Source organism: Nerophis lumbriciformis, linkage group LG01 (genome assembly GCF_033978685.3).
Source record: "Nerophis lumbriciformis linkage group LG01, RoL_Nlum_v2.1, whole genome shotgun sequence".
Taxonomy (NCBI): Eukaryota; Metazoa; Chordata; class Actinopteri; order Syngnathiformes; family Syngnathidae; genus Nerophis; species Nerophis lumbriciformis.
This window is the reverse complement of record NC_084548.2, coordinates 9674121-9690140: the sequence shown is the minus strand read 5'-3', so window position 1 is coordinate 9690140 and position 16020 is coordinate 9674121. Positions and strand designations below refer to the sequence as shown.

The window sequence follows — 16020 nt, the reverse complement described above, 5'->3', positions numbered from 1 at the left end:
CTAGAATTCACCAAGTCAAGTATTTCATACATATATATATATATATATATATATATATCCTGAAAATATGCAAACAAAACTGTGTTTAGATAATTGATACTTCAAACTTGCATAAATAAATATTAAGGAATATAACACAACTTGGCTTCTGAGAGCTTCAAAATGTAATGAATAAAATGCTAAAGTTGTTGATAAACAAGCAATTATTTTAATAATTAAATATGGTCATTTTAAATGAATTATTTCAAATATGTTTATTTTAATTCTATGGCTGGATGTAATAAGGAGTCAGAAAAAATAAAAATAAAAATACAATTAATTTTTATGTTTTTAGCAAAATATAGTAAAAATGTATTTAGTTTTTTTTTTTTTTTTTTAATTAATAAATATATTTATTTTTAGGTAAGATAAACATAATAATACAATTTGTCTCTAGTATGGATGATTTAGTTCTTGTCACCCTGTTGTCCTCCCGTTGTGAAAAAAGGCTGTCCTCACTCAGGTCCGCATGGAGCTGGAGGCCACCTCCAGCTCCGGCTGAAAATCGGGAGATTTTCGGGAGAATATTTGTCCCGGGAGTTTTTCGGGAGAGGCGCTGAATTTCGGGAGTCTCCCGGAAATTTCGGGAGGGTTGGTAAGTATGTCTTATATATACTTGGTGAATTCTAGCTGTAAATATACTCCTCCCCTCTTAACCACGCCCCCAACCACGCCCCCACCCCAACCACGACCCCCCCCCCCCGAAATCGGAGGTCTCAAGGTTGGCAAGTATGATCTCACGGCACAGTGGTTGAAAAACACTGTACTAGGTCATAAAATCAGTGTCAGTTGAGTCGGTCCATAGGTTGCCTGTAGGGATTTTTAATGTCCAGCAGATGTCAGTATTTAGTGACACCGTATCGACACAGTATCAATACAGTTTTGCAATGTGTCGAAACGCTTCATGACGCCTCATCAACCCATCACTAGTATTTTCTATCCCTTTAAGTAATCCGTCGAGCACCATTAGCCAATAAAAGTACACTCTGACCTGCATATTGCACCACTTTTTTTTTTTAGTGTTGTTTTTTTCCTCCACCCATTCCATTCCTATCAAACCGCCGAACTGCATTACTATTGGTCAGTGAGGAGACCCGCCCTCACACCTGATTGGCTGTCCGTCATGTCCGTCAGTCGTCCATACCCACCCCCGCCGCTAGCGACTTCCGCTTCTGTGTCAAACCCCAAAGCTCCGCTGCAAAGTTCCTTTTCCTGGACTTTGTCAAAGCGTTTACGCTGCTGAACGACGGACAGGTAAGAGATGTTTCCGTAGCGTTCTTCCTACCCGCTACTATTCGTCAAATGTTGCCCACGGTTGAGCGTTTTAAAATGTCAGTTTGACTCCCTTTAGGCTGTGCTAGTTAGCCCTGCGCCTCTTAGCCACATTGCTAACGCTAGCTGTCAAGCAGGTCCCTGATGATGTCCTGTCAGGGTTCGAGCTGTGTATAAATATGGCTTACAAGTGTCATTTAAAGTTGTTTAAACGGCTTTGTTTACTTTAACTCTGATTACAGGAGCTTATCTGGATGTATTAGACCAATTGCGGTACAGAACGTGGTAGCAGCCAACTCGGCAATTGGGGTAGTTTTCCCCCCACTACTTGTCTACTCTGTCGATACTACTATGATTTAGGGCTGCAGCTAACGATTATTTTTCTATCGATTAATCTATTATTTTTTCGGTTAATCTATAGATAATTTTTCGATTAATCTATAGATTATTTTTCCTTTTACCGATTATTTTTTTTATTTAAAATGAAGATGAAAAAATAAATGTAGGCCAGTTTTTTTTCAAAAGGCATGGCTTTTATTTACAAAAAAAAAAAGTATGGCCACTCAGTCAACATTGACAACAACATGACAAAATATTCTGTAACAATGTAAACATTTAAAACTTTTAGCATTTAACAAAATTAAAAGTAGCTTATTTGCTTTTTAATGTGCAAATATAAAATAAACATACAGTGCAAATCTTAATATTCTGCAATAGTATAAGCCAGGGGTCGGCAACCCGCGGCTCCGGAGCCGCATGCGGCTCTTTGATCACTCTGATGCGGCTCAGCAGCTTGCTTGCTGAACCCCCCAATTTTCCCGTGAGACTTCCGGATTTCAGTGCCTCTCGCAGAATACTCCCGGCATTAATATTCACCGATTTTCACCCTTATGGCTATAGCAAGGGCGTGCCATGATGGTACAACATTTGGCGCCCTCTACAATCTGTATTAACAGAGTGCCACCCCAACACTTGTTATACAATATACATCTTTTGCTTGAGCACGTACGTGACAGCAAGGCATACTTGGTCAACAGCCACACAGGTTACACTGACGGTGGTCATATAAAACAACTTCAACACTCTTACTAATAATGCGCCACACTTTGAACCAAAACCAAACAAGAATGACAAAAACATTTCGGGAGAACATCTGCACCTTAACACAACATAAACACAACAGAACAAACACCCAGAATCCCATGCAGCCCTGACTCTTCCGGGCTACATTATACACCCCCTCTACCACCAAACCCCGCCCCCACCCCAACCCTGCTCCCTCACACATCAACCCCCCCTGTGCGTCGGTTGAGGTGGGCGGGGTTTGGTAGCGGGGGTGTATAATGTATCCCGGAAGAGTTAGGGCTGCATGGGATTCTGGGTATTTGTCCTGTTGTGTTTGTGTTGTGTTACGGTGCAGATGTTCTCCCGAAATGTGTTTGTCATTCTTGTTTGGTGTGGGTTCACAGTGTGGCGCATTATTAGTAAGAGTGTTAAAGTTTTTTTTTTTATACCGCCACCGTCAGTGTGAGCTGTGTGGTTGTTGACCAAGTATGCCTTGCTGTCAACTACGTGAGTAAAGCAGAAGCCCCGTACAAAGTGTGGCTGATCAGGCACGCTGACTGTAGTGGGTGCTATATGCTGTACCATTACGGCATGCATGACGCTGACAAGCTCCATTAAATACAAATCCGCGTGCCGCACCAGCTTTCAAATTCCACATAAAGGTGTGGGCAGCGTGTCTGAGACCCCTGGTTATGCATAGCACAAAGCAAAAAAAACCCAACTTCGTATGCAGTGTTATTTCATTTGAAATTCAAAAAAATTTTTGCGCCTCCCATTGTTTTCTATAATTTGTGAAACTGGTCAAAATGGCTCTTTGACTGGTAAAGGTTGCCGACCCCTGGTATAAGCATTTCAAAAGTAAAAGTATTGCTTATTTTGCTTTAAAATGTGCAAAAATAAAGATAAACATCCAATACAAAAAAGTGCGTATTTCCTTGAATTGTAATTCGCATGCCTCGAATTACTGCCGGGTCAAACTCGTTTCGCAAAATAATTAGCGCATGCTTGGCCTTACCGCCGGCTCAGGATTAACGCCGGATCAAACTCGTTTTGCAAAATATTAATTTTATTAGCGCATGTCTGGAATTTTCGCCGGGTCAAACTCGTTTCGCAAAATAATTAGCATATGTCTAGAACTTCCGCCGGGTCAAACTCGTCACGTCATGAGTGACACTTCACCTGTCATCATTTTCAAAATGGAGGAGGCTGATTTCAATCATTTAAAATCGCATAAAGGGAAGAAGATTAAGAGCTATTCAGTAGGATTTAAGGTCCAAGCTATTGAATATGCTAAAAAGAACAGTAAGCAGCTATGTTTTATTAATATACCGTAGCTGCGTGTGTCAAATATGAGTCATTAAATGGCACCCGCCTCCTGGTGGTAGAGGGCGCGAGTGATCCTTCTTGCGACTACCGGTGCTGCAGAAGAAGAAGACAAACCACAAGAGTGAGCAGCGATCGTTTGCTTGCACTTTTAACATGGAGGATTACATATCTAAAATAAAACAGTTTTCTAAACTGGACTTTCAATCGAAGCAGGAGGTAATACTTAAAGGAATATCTCCATCGAGACAGAGAGACTTTTAAAACTGAAGAAAGATAAGGAAGACTTCTATAAACAAGTTATCGATGCTTTTGATCAGAAGCAGCTGTGCATGGACTCATAAGTAAAGGTAAGACCATAATAACGTTTTTTTTTAATTAAATGTGCTTTTCATGATGGTATCCTTACATCACTCAAATTTATAAGCGCTGGCCTAAATTTACCCCACGCCTTTTGGTAAGCGCAGGAGTGAGAAGAGGTTTTAAATTAATTAGCGCCCCGGCGGCTATTCAAGGGAATACGGTATGCGACGCGTCGACGCACAAAAGCGGCGTCGACGTATTTACGTGATCGATGACGTCGACGCGTCGTTTCAGCCTTAGCTGCAACTAACGATTAATTTGATAATCGATTAATCTGTCGATTATTACTTCGATTAATAATCGGATAAAAGAGACAAACTACATTTCTATCCTTTCCAGTATTTTATTGGAGAAAAAACCCCCCAGTATACTGGCACCATGTTCTGGACATTGGGGGTGCAACATTCACCAATAATAACACAGAAATGTAACTCATCAGATCAGAACTGAATCAGATATTGTACACGTTTCTGTTGTGAATTCATTTTAGGCTGTAGCATGAAATATTCCAGCACCTTCATAACATTTAGTTATACTAAAGCAGGGGTCGGGAACCTTTATGGCTGAGAGAGCCATGAAAGTCAAATATTTTAAAATGTATTTCCGTGAGAGCCATATAATATTTTTTAACACTGAATACAACTAAGGGGCAGCATGGTGGAAGAGGGGTTAGTGCATCTGCCTCACAATACGAAGGTCCTGAGTAGTCGTGAGTTCAATCCCGGGCTCGGGATCTTTCTGTGTGGAGTTTGCATGTTCTGTGACTGCGTGGGTTCTCTCCGGGTACTCCGGCTTCCTCCCACCTCCAAAGACATGCACCTGGGGATAAGTTGATTGGCAACACTAAATTGGCCCTAGTGTGTGAATGTGAGTGTGAATGTTGTCTGTCTATCTGTGTTGGCCCTGCGATGAGGTGGCGACTTGTCCAGGGTGTACACCGCCTTCCGCCCGATTGTAGCTGAGATAGGCTCCACCGACCCCGAAGGGAATAAGCGGTAGAAAATGGATGGATGAATACAACTAAATGCACACATTTTTAAGTAAGACCAACATTTTTAGAGTATAATAAGTATCTTATTCTTTTTAATAACATTGTTATTCTGAAGCTAACCAATAATAAATAAAATACTTCTTACCATTAATTCGACTTCTTGAACAGGTGTGGTAGAAAACGGATGGATGGATTAAAATGCATGAGAATGTTTTATATTTTGTACGTTATTTTTGACACTGTGATTACCTGCGGAATTATTCATTACTTATCGTGTTAAGCAATGTCAGCTAAGATTTATCTGAGAGCCAGATGCAGTCATCAAAAGAGCCACATCTGGCTCTAGAGCCATAGGTTCCCTACCCCTGTACTAAAGCGTCACTCAAATCTAAATCTATTTATATAGCTTTATCGGGCCCGGCTACATTGATCCATTATAAAACGAACCTGAGATATTTCTGTCCGTTACGTTTATTTCGACATTGGTAACCGTGCGTTTTCTCTCTCAAAACGGAGTCAAATGTGCCCGAGACACATTATCAGCCCCGCGTTGCAACAAAGGCATAACGTTAACGTTACTCACAAAAAAGCTGAACTCATGAATGCCTGTTGCCACTATGGACTTAAAAAGTTATGTACCGTAAGTTCCCTTCATCCATGGCTCCAACATGTTTCCTTTTCAGGTGCTCCTGAAGCAATGTTGTACTTCCGTGCCATTTTGCAGGAAACGGTCTTCTTTAGAGATGTCCGATAATATCGGCCTGCCGATATTGTCGGCCAATAAATGCGTTAAAATGTAATATCGGAAATTATCGGTATCGTTTTTTTTATTATCGGTATCGTTTTTTATTTTATTTTATTTATTTATTTATTTTTTATTAAATCAACATAAAAAACACAAGATATACTTACAATTAGTGCACCAACCCAAAAAACCTCCCTCCTCCATTTACACTCATTCACACAAAAGGGTTGTTTCTTTCGGTTATTAATATTCTGGTTCCTACATTATATATCAATATATATCAATACAGTCTGCAAGGGATACAGTCCGTAAGCACACATGATTGTGCGTGCTGCTGGTCCACTAATAGTACTAACCTTTAACAGTTAATTTTACTCATTTTCATTAATTACTAGTTTCAATGTAACTGTTTTTGTATTGTTTTACTTTCTTTTTTATTCAAGAAAATGTTTTTAATTTATTTATCTTATTTTATTTTATACATTTAAAAAAAAAAGTACCTTATCTTCACCATGCCTGGTTGTCCAAATTAGGCATGATAATGTGTTAATTCCACAACTGTATATATCGGTTGATATCGGTATCGGTTGATATCAGTATCGGTAATTAAAGAGTTGGACAACATGGGAATATCGGATATCGGCAAAAAATCCATTATCGGACATGCCTAGTCTTCTTTGAAGTCTTTAAAGTAATGTGTTCCCACACTTTTGACGACTTAGGTCGTACACTTTTCTCCATTGAAGCAATAACCTCAAGATGTTTCTCCGCTGAACTATCCGTACTGTTTTCCTGCGCCATTTTTCAAATGTTTCCAGCAAAGGAGACGGCGTCGTCACGTGAGCTGCACATGACACATCATTGGCTAGCTTACTGGCACCTCATGAGACGTAGCCTCAGGGCCGCCATGGCGCTGTTTTTACTGTTTTTGTACTTATTTTGATTATTGTTTCTCAGCTGTTTGTAAATGTTGCAGGTTTATTTAAAAAAATAAATAAATAAATAAATAAATAAATATATATATATATATATATATATATATATATATATATATATATATATATATATATATATATAAAAGCCTCCGCGCATGCGCATAGCATAGTTTCAATGAATCGATGACTAAATTAATCGGCAACTATTTTTATAATCGATTTTAATCGATTTTAATCGATTTAATCGATTAGTTGTTGCAGCCCTACTATGATTACATCGATATCTTTTAACATCACAAAATCTTCTTTTGTTTTTTTAAAAAATTTATATTAAGTTTATAAACGCAGGAAATATCAGAATCAGAATACCTTTTATTGTCGTTGTATGGAAACAACGAAATTGGACAGCAATCCAGCTCAGTGCTTTTAAAACAACCTACATAAAATAGACTTAAGACAACAAACAATAATTAAAACAAATTTAAATTTAAAAACATAATACAATGTTAAAAACATTGCACAGCAGATCTCTATCAGAGGTAAGCAAGTTTATAAAGTGGTGGGTGTTCAGGTACGTGCAGAGTTTTTGATTGATTGATTGAGACTTTTATTAGTAGATTGCACAGTACAGTACATATTCCGTACAATTGACCACTAAATGGTAACACCCGAATATGTTTTTCAACTTGTTGTGTTCATTCAAATTCATGGTTTAGGGCGGGGGTCGGCAACCCGCGGCTTTAGAGCCGCATGCGGCTCTTTAGCGCCGCCCTAGTGGCTCTCTGGAGCTTTTTCAAAAATGTATGAAAAATGGAAAAAGATGAGGGGAAAAAAATATATTTTTTGTGTTCATATGGTTTCTGTAGGAGGACAAACATGACAAAAACCTCCATAATTGTTATAAAGTACACTGTTTATATTAAACATGCTTCACTGATTCGAGTATTTGGCGAGCACCGTTTTGTCCTTTGGCGGTCCTTGAACCCACCGCAGTTTGTTTACATGTATAACTTTCTCCGACTTTCTAGGACGTGTTTTATGCCACTTCTTTTTCTATCTCATTTTGTGCACCAAACTTTTAAAGTTGTGCGTGAATGCACAAAGGTGAGTTTTGTTGACGTTATTGACTTGTGTGGAGTGCTATCCATCCATCCATCCATTTTCTACCGCTTAATCCCTTCGGGGTCGCGGGGGGCGCTGGAGCCTATCTCAGCTACAATCGGGCGGAAGGCGGGGTACACCCTGGACAAGTCGCCACCTCATCGCAGGGCCAACACAGATAGACAGACAACATTCACACTCACATTAATCAGACATATTTGGTCACTGCATGACTGCAAGCTAATCGATGCTAACATGCTATTTAGGCTAGCTATATGTACATATTGCATCATTATGCCTCATTTGTAGCTATATTTGAGGTCATTTAGTTTCCTTTAAGTCCTCTTAATTCAATTTATATCTCATGACACATGTATTATGGCTTTTAATTTTTTGAGGCTCCAAACAGATTTGTTTTTGTATTTTTGGTCCAATATGGCTCTTTCAACATTTTGGGTTGCCGACCCCTGGTTTAGGGCAATAACAGCTCTAGGCCAGAAACTGTTTTTCAATCTATTTGTCCTTGCTGGACACATGAGGACTCTGAATATGACCAATGCATGATCCTGTAACTACTTGGTATCGGATTGATGCCCAAATTTGTGGTATCATCCAAAACCAATGTAAAGTATCAGACAACAGAAGAATAAGTGATTATTACAATTTAACAGAAAGTGTAGATAGAACATGTTAGAAGAGAAAGTAAGCAGATATTAACAGTAAATGAGCAAGTAGATTAATAATTCATTTTCTACCACTTGTCCTTAATAATTTTTTACAAAATAATAGAATGATCAATGACACAATATGTTACTGCATACGTCAGCAGCTAAATTAGGAGCCTTTGTTTTACCATGAATTGATTAACGTAGACCCCAACTTAAACAAGTTGAAAAACTTATTCGGGTGTTACCATTTAGTGGTCAATTGTATGGAATATGTACCTGTGCGATCTACTAATAAAAGTTTCAATCAATCAATCAAGTGTTTGTTTACTTATTACTAAAAGACAAGTTGTCTTGTATGTTCACTATTTTATTTAAGGACACAATTAAAGTAAAGTTAAAGTACCAATGATTGTCACACACACACTAGGTGTGGTGAAATTTGTCCTCTGCATTTGACCCATCCCCTTGTTCACCCCCTGGGAGGTTGAGGTGAGCAGTGGGCAGCAGCGGTGGCCGCGCCCGGGAATCATTTTTGGTGATTTAATCCCCAATTCCAACCCTTGATGCTGAGTGCCAAGCAAGGAGGTAATGGGTCCAAATTGTATAGTCTTTGGTATGACAGGGTTTGAACTCACAACCTACCGATCTCAGAGCGGACACTCTAACCCAGTGGTTCTTAACCTGGGTTCGATGGAACCCTATGGGTTCGGTGAGTCGGGCTCAGGGGTTCGGTGGAGGTCAAGACACACCCGACTCATCGTGTAAATAAAAACTACTTCGGTAACAGCAGAAGTCAGACTGATTTGCAGGTGTGTAATTTGTTGTGAGTTTATGCACTGTGTTGGTTTAGTTCTTTGAACAAGGTGATGTTCATGCACGGTTCATTCTGTGCACCAGTAAAAAAACATGTTAACACTTTAGTATGGGGAACATATTCACCATTTATTAGTTGCTTATTAACATGCAAATTAGTAACATATTCGCTCTTAACTAGTCATGATTAAGTACTTATTAATGCCTTATTCGGCATGGCCTTATTATAACCCTAACCCTCTAACCCTGGCCCTAACTCTCTAACCCTAACCCTAACCAAATAACTCTAAATTAAGTCTTTGTTACTGCAATAAGAAACATTTGTACCGTAAGATTTTTTTGTTAAAATAAAGCCAATAATGAAATTTTTGTGGTCCCCTTTATTTAGAAAAGTACCGAAAAGTACCAAAAAGTACCAAAATACCGGTACTGGTACCAAAATATTGGTATCGGGACAACACTAATACACACACACCGAGCACCCACTGGCAGAAATGTAGATCGGCACCTATGTATTAACAACTTTTTCTAACCACTTTTAAGTCTGGTACTCCCCTTCAAAGTTTGTCCAAAGTATGAGTTATGACAGAATGCCAGCAAGATCAAATAAAGAATAGGACAGAGTTCATCTAGCACTGATGATTTATGGTGATTTTTCCACATAAATGCTGCAGCTTCCCTATTGGTGCACCAAGACATGTGGGCACATCTGTTTTGTGATCTCAAGCTGTGAGTTTCTGAAAGTCACCTCCCACGGAATTTAACTGCCTCAGCAAAGACTGGGAATGTTCTTTTGCCTGTTCAGCTTGAGACCGTCAAAAAACGTCTACATCAGGAAAAAACATTTCTCCCACCCTGTTGGTGGCTCATAGTGGGTGGGTCTTTGACACAGGGTCCTTCCTGACCCTGTCCTATTACTTGCATATATTGTCTTGTTAAATATAGTTTAACATACCATATTAATACACGTATCTTATTCTTACCTTTATAGTAAGGGCTGCACGATTTTAAGAAAAAACTTACAATTGCGATTTTTTTCTCTCTCCAAAATTACAATTTGATTTGCGATTTTTGTATTTGATACTAGTGCGACCCCAAAAGGGACAAGCGGTTGAAAATGGATGGATGGATGTTGTCTCAATACCAATATTTTGGTACCGGTACTGATATCGATACTTTTTGATAATAATATTTGATATTATTATTGGATTTATTTTAACAAAAAATCTTATGGTACATTAAACATACTGTATGTTTCTTTTTGCAATTTTTTCCTTAAATAAAATAGTGAACATACAAGACAACTTTTCATTTATTAGTAAATAAGCAAACAAAGTCTCCTAATTAGTCTGCTGACATATGCAGTAACATATTGTGTCATTTATCATTCTATTATTTTGTCAACATTATAAAGGAGAAACTGTATAAATTAATTATTAATCTACTTGTTCATTTACTGTTAATATCTGGTTATTTTCTGTTTCAACATGTTCTATTTACACTTCTGTTAAAATGTAATAATCACTTATTCTTCTGTTGTTTGCATGCTTTACATTAGTTTTGGATGATACCACAAATTTGGGTACAGGATCATACATTTGTCATAATTGAAGTCCTCATGTGTCCAAGGACTAGAGATGCGCGGTTTGCGGACACAACCGCGGAGTCCGTGGATTATCCGCGGGTCGGGCGGTTGAAATAAAAATAAAAATAAAGTTTATCCGCGGGTCGGGCGGTTGAAATAAAAAAAAATTAGATTTTAAATAGATTCAGGCGGGTGGCAGTTAAACCAATTCGGAAATATATATACATAGTTAAATGTTGTTACCCACATACGAAAAACGAGCAGGCACCTGCAGCACGCCACAACAGAAGAAGAAAAAAAAAAAGATGGCAACGCTGGCAGCAAACGTGGTACGCGACAAACTAAAAAAGGGAATACTAAAGACCAGGGGAAAAAAAGGCCAGAAAAGTTCAGCGTGGACTCGTTTTTATGAGGTTGTAAATCAGGATGATAGTAATGTTGGCTACGTGATTTGCAAGAGCTGCTGTTTATGTCTACGACAGTCACAAAACCGGGACATCTAACATGGTGCATCACATTTGTGCAAAACCCCGAATCTCCACAAACACCCTGAGCATGAGCAGTTTCGTCCGCCGTGATCCCAGAAGAGTGCCACAGGATGTTAACACAAGATAGAACGCAGCTGCCTGCAGCAGTTTGAGTGGCACGAGCGCGCTTGGAGGCGCACTCAGCGCGGCTCCCAGATGATTGCGCACTGGTGTGCGTCTGGGCTGTGACAGCGTGGCACGCATTGAATGTCTCTGCTTCATTGGATCAGTCTCCTTTCATTAACAGGCAAAAGCTTTATAACCTCACTAATACCTTGCATCGTCTATATTAGATATATAACAACGGGTGGGTGCGGGCGGGTGCGGTTTTGATAAAATGTTAGTTCGGGTGGATGGCGGATGGGTGACGACTTTTGTGATGCGGTTGCGGATTAAATAATTGCCTATCCGCGCATCTCTACCAAGGACGTATTTCCTGAATTTATAAACATAATATACATTTTAAAAAAACTAAAAAAGATTTTGTGATGCTAAAAATATTGATGTAATCATAGTATCGACTAGATACGCTCCTTTACTTGGTATCATGACAGTGGATGTCAGGAGTGTATCCACCCATGGCATTTGTTTACATTCAAGTACCGTAGCTCACCGGCGTCATTAGAGCTACGGTGTGTAGTGAAGCATGTTTAGCTATTCCTCGTCCTGCAGGGATGATACTTGTAAGAAACTTACTTTATTTGTCGCCATAGAGGCGAGGATTAGTGATTTAGAAGTAGCTAAAACACTTCAGACTGCGGATGGATTTTAGCCGCTAGCTAGCTAGCCATGTCTTACAGCACCTTTTCCTGAGGACGTTTCAGTGTTATAGCTTCACCTTTATCTTTAATTTTTAAGCCAAAATGCGTCCATTCTCCCTTTTCTGTCTACACACTGTGTCTGCTAGTAAGTACTCTGTGATTGTGCGCTGCCGAACATGCTCCTCTGCTTGTAAAACCAGCAATGCCACGACGCGCCGACGACGCGCCGTCATGTCCATTAAATAAAGGGAGTGGGGGGGGGGGGGCTTGTACTTTGTAGAGGCGGTACAGTACTGAATATGATTAATTAGTGTCGCGGTACTATACTAATAGCGGTTTACCGTACAACCCTATTTGATACTATATCAATCTATTTGATTAAGTCAATTTACCAAAAGTGTATTTATTAAACAGTTATTAAGCAGGGGCACAAACATTCATGTTATTTCAAAACAGAAAGTGCAAGATTTTCAGAGACATTTTAAAACAAGCTATGAGTGCACTTTTGTGCATGATGTCACTAAGATGACATATCAAAATAACACTAAATTAAAGTGCACTTTTTGTACAGAACACGCCACTACAATAGTTTAAAACAAATAAAGTGCACTTTTGTGCATGATGTCACACAAGACATTTCAATAACTGTCAAATAAAAATGAGCTGCATAATAGGAAATCGAATAGTGTATGTCTTTTGTTGACTATTTTTTTCATATGGTGTTGATGTGGAAATGGTTGCTCGGGCATTTTGTGTGTGTGGCACCAAACGGAGATGTTGACATGCGGAGTTTCAAGCACTCTTCATTCTCTAGCGGGTGACTTTTCAAGTTATACTACAAATTAGCAGTAGGTGCTACTTTTTGTAGCAACGCTTTTGCCGCATAATTGTTCGACATCGTCCCACTTGAAGCTAAACCACCGCCAGACGATGGACCCCGTGCTGTTTTTCTTAGGAATTAATTCTTCCTTCATTTGTTACCAGATTCGCACCTTCTTTCTCTCGTATTACCACTCGCACCACTCCGCTAGCATCACAGCTAACGTTACCCATGCTGCTACCTCTCTGCTCAGCGAAGGCGTATGACGTTGCACGTATGTGACGTATGTAAGAAGGTGCGCTTGATTTAAGTGTCTTGTGAGAAGCAGAGACAAGAAAGAGTGAAAAAAGCCTGTAGTGTAATGCCTGCAGCTAAAAGAAACTGCGTGAGAATGTATACTCAAATATCACGATATAGTCATTTTCTATATCGCACAGAGACAAACTCGCGATATATCGAGTATATGGATATATCGCCCAGCCCTAGTTGGATACATTTTTTTAATTCTGTAAAATTTGAGCAAGATTTGTTGAAAAACATGGCTCCCATCAAGCAAAGTATATTTGAAGTGCCATGGCTGAAATAAGCTTAGCCAGTAATTACCAATAAGTCATTGACCATTTGTCCAATGCAGGGATGGCAAATTCCTATTTTTTGAGGGCCAAATCACAATTATGGCTGCCCTCAGTAACAGTATATAAAAAAGTAATACTAATAGTTTCATGATGGTGGTAAGCTACATTTGTAGCCACAGCTGCCTAGGGGTAGATTGCCGGAAACGTGGCTGCCAATTTGCGCTACAGCCCCTCCTTCCACCACCAAATATTCATACACATTCATACACCAGGGTGAGCAAGGTGGGTGAAGTGTCTTTCCCAAGGACACAACGGCCGTAACTAGGATGGCGGAAGCTAGATTCGAACCAGGAACCCTCAATTTGCTGGATGGCCGCTCTACCGTCTAAGCCACGCCACCCCACCCCAAAATGAACATGTGTTACACAATTTAAAGCAATTGTTTGATTATTGTATTTTTTTACCAACAGATTGTTGAAAAACTTGCTTTGAAATCATAAGTCAAGGTGACAAGCAGATATTTAAGTATTTATTTGTGATAAGCAAAAGAAATGCTTGGAATATGTTGTTGCATAATTAGATAAAGTTTAGAAAATATGCAATTGCATTCAGTACATTTTGTCTGTTAAATTGGAAAAACAAAAATGCATTTTGCCAGAAAGTGCTTTATTGATGCATATTATTTCCAGCCTATTATTTCTGGCCGCCTTGAGTATGACACCTGTGGTCTATTGATTATATAACTTTGAGGATATTATAATTGGAAGACATGCTATGTATATACATGTAATACATAGCATGTCTGCCATTTCCAAATCGTTGTTTGTTTAAACTCAAACACAAATTTAATTTGCAGTCATGTAAAAAAATAGAACACCACCTGTTTTTTTTTCTTCACATGACTATGTCAAGTAAAACTAGCGATGGGTACTGAATTTGGTACTTTTTAAAGGCGCAAACAGAGTTCTGTCAGTACTACAAGCTGCTAACTCTAGAACAGGGGTGTCCAAGCTTTTTGACTTTGTAGCCGAATTGTGCAAAAAATAAAAAATAATATTAACAACAATATAATAATATTATATAAAAAAAAAAGAAAAAAAAGTACGTATGTATTATATAATAGGTATATTATAATGTATACATCTATCTGCATTTGTAAAAGTGTAAAGGGTACACAAGGGGGTGAAAGCAGGTGTTTATTTAGGGCGAGGCCTGGTATCTATTGGAGAGGAGGCCACTTTTTGAAGAAATACGGTGATTTTGGTCAGCACGTAGGGCAGGTAGTTAAATAAGTGTCTGCTTGGTGGAATTTGTCTGCCATACATAGATAATTGTTGTACTTTCTCCAGCAGTGCACAAGAGGGCAGCCACAAAATCCATTCGCTCCTTTCTGGTAATGTTGAAACAATGGTGCTTGGTAGTAGAAACTGTTCACACCTACATTAATTAGGCAATAATACTCACACTGGGTTTTACATCTGTTATGATGCAAATGAAATATCCTTGTTTGCTTGAATCACTGCCTTTGGGCCAGTTTAGTATTGTTTTTTGTGTGGTTAAATGTATGCCAACAGAAAAGACATTTTGCAAGCGCATATCCTAAAAGCCACATTTCAACAGATTTGAGAAGAATTTTGCAAAAGAGTGTAGCAAAAGTCAATCATTGTACATTTTTGGTGAACATTTTTTAAATGTGCCATTAATAAATGACTGAAAAGCACCTCGCTCAAGTCCCATTAGCTGGTGACATTACACTCATAAAGTCTCAGTAGGGAAAATAATAACCACACTCCACTGTTACAACCTGCTTAATCTGTGAAGAATGATGGCACCAACAGGGAATTTATTTTGCTCGTCCCATATTTGCATTGTGTAGTCACTAGGGAATGAGGTATAGTTTGAGACACCAGTCTAGGCAACGGCAACCCTCTAGGCAACAAAGAAACAATACTGTATACTTTATAAAAGACCCAGATTACACAATATATGCACAGGCGTCGTTCAGCTTGCCTTCTTCTGTTACCTCGTGGTCGTATCCTTAACCTTTGTGAATAGGGCCAAGTGAGAAAACAGAATAATTACTATAATAAATAGTAGTCATTTAAATGCCTAAATGTGTACTTGGCTTAATATAGTATTATGTATTGTTATAGCTGTTTTAAAACTGGAAAGATATTGATTTATTTGTCCACTCAACCATAGCTTGTTGTTTACTAGACCTGTAAAATCTGTGTTTTACTTAATTTTTTATCGACTGTATATTAAAAATGTGAGAGTGCTCTTGGTTTCTCTGCTATGGGATTCATACAATCATTATCTTAGATAGTTCATTGAAATTCATTGATTTTTCTCAAACCACTGCACCTCCCATGTTGGTGAACTTTACAGAGAAAGACTGTGTGGGTGAAAATAAGTGTGCCAGTTGGTTTTGATTTTG

At 38.8% G+C, this 16020-nt stretch overlaps 1 protein-coding gene across 1 annotated transcript in view; it reads left to right on the top strand.

Annotated features, from left to right (window-relative positions):
- Positions 1–1153: 1153 nt before the first annotated feature.
- Positions 1154–16020, top strand: part of LOC133615801 (oxysterol-binding protein-related protein 2-like) — a 58514-nt gene continuing 43647 nt past the window's right edge. The window contains exon 1 of the mRNA XM_061974609.1: positions 1154–1293. The gene's annotated coding sequence lies outside the window, so the exon portion shown is untranslated. The remainder of the gene's footprint in view (positions 1294–16020) is intronic.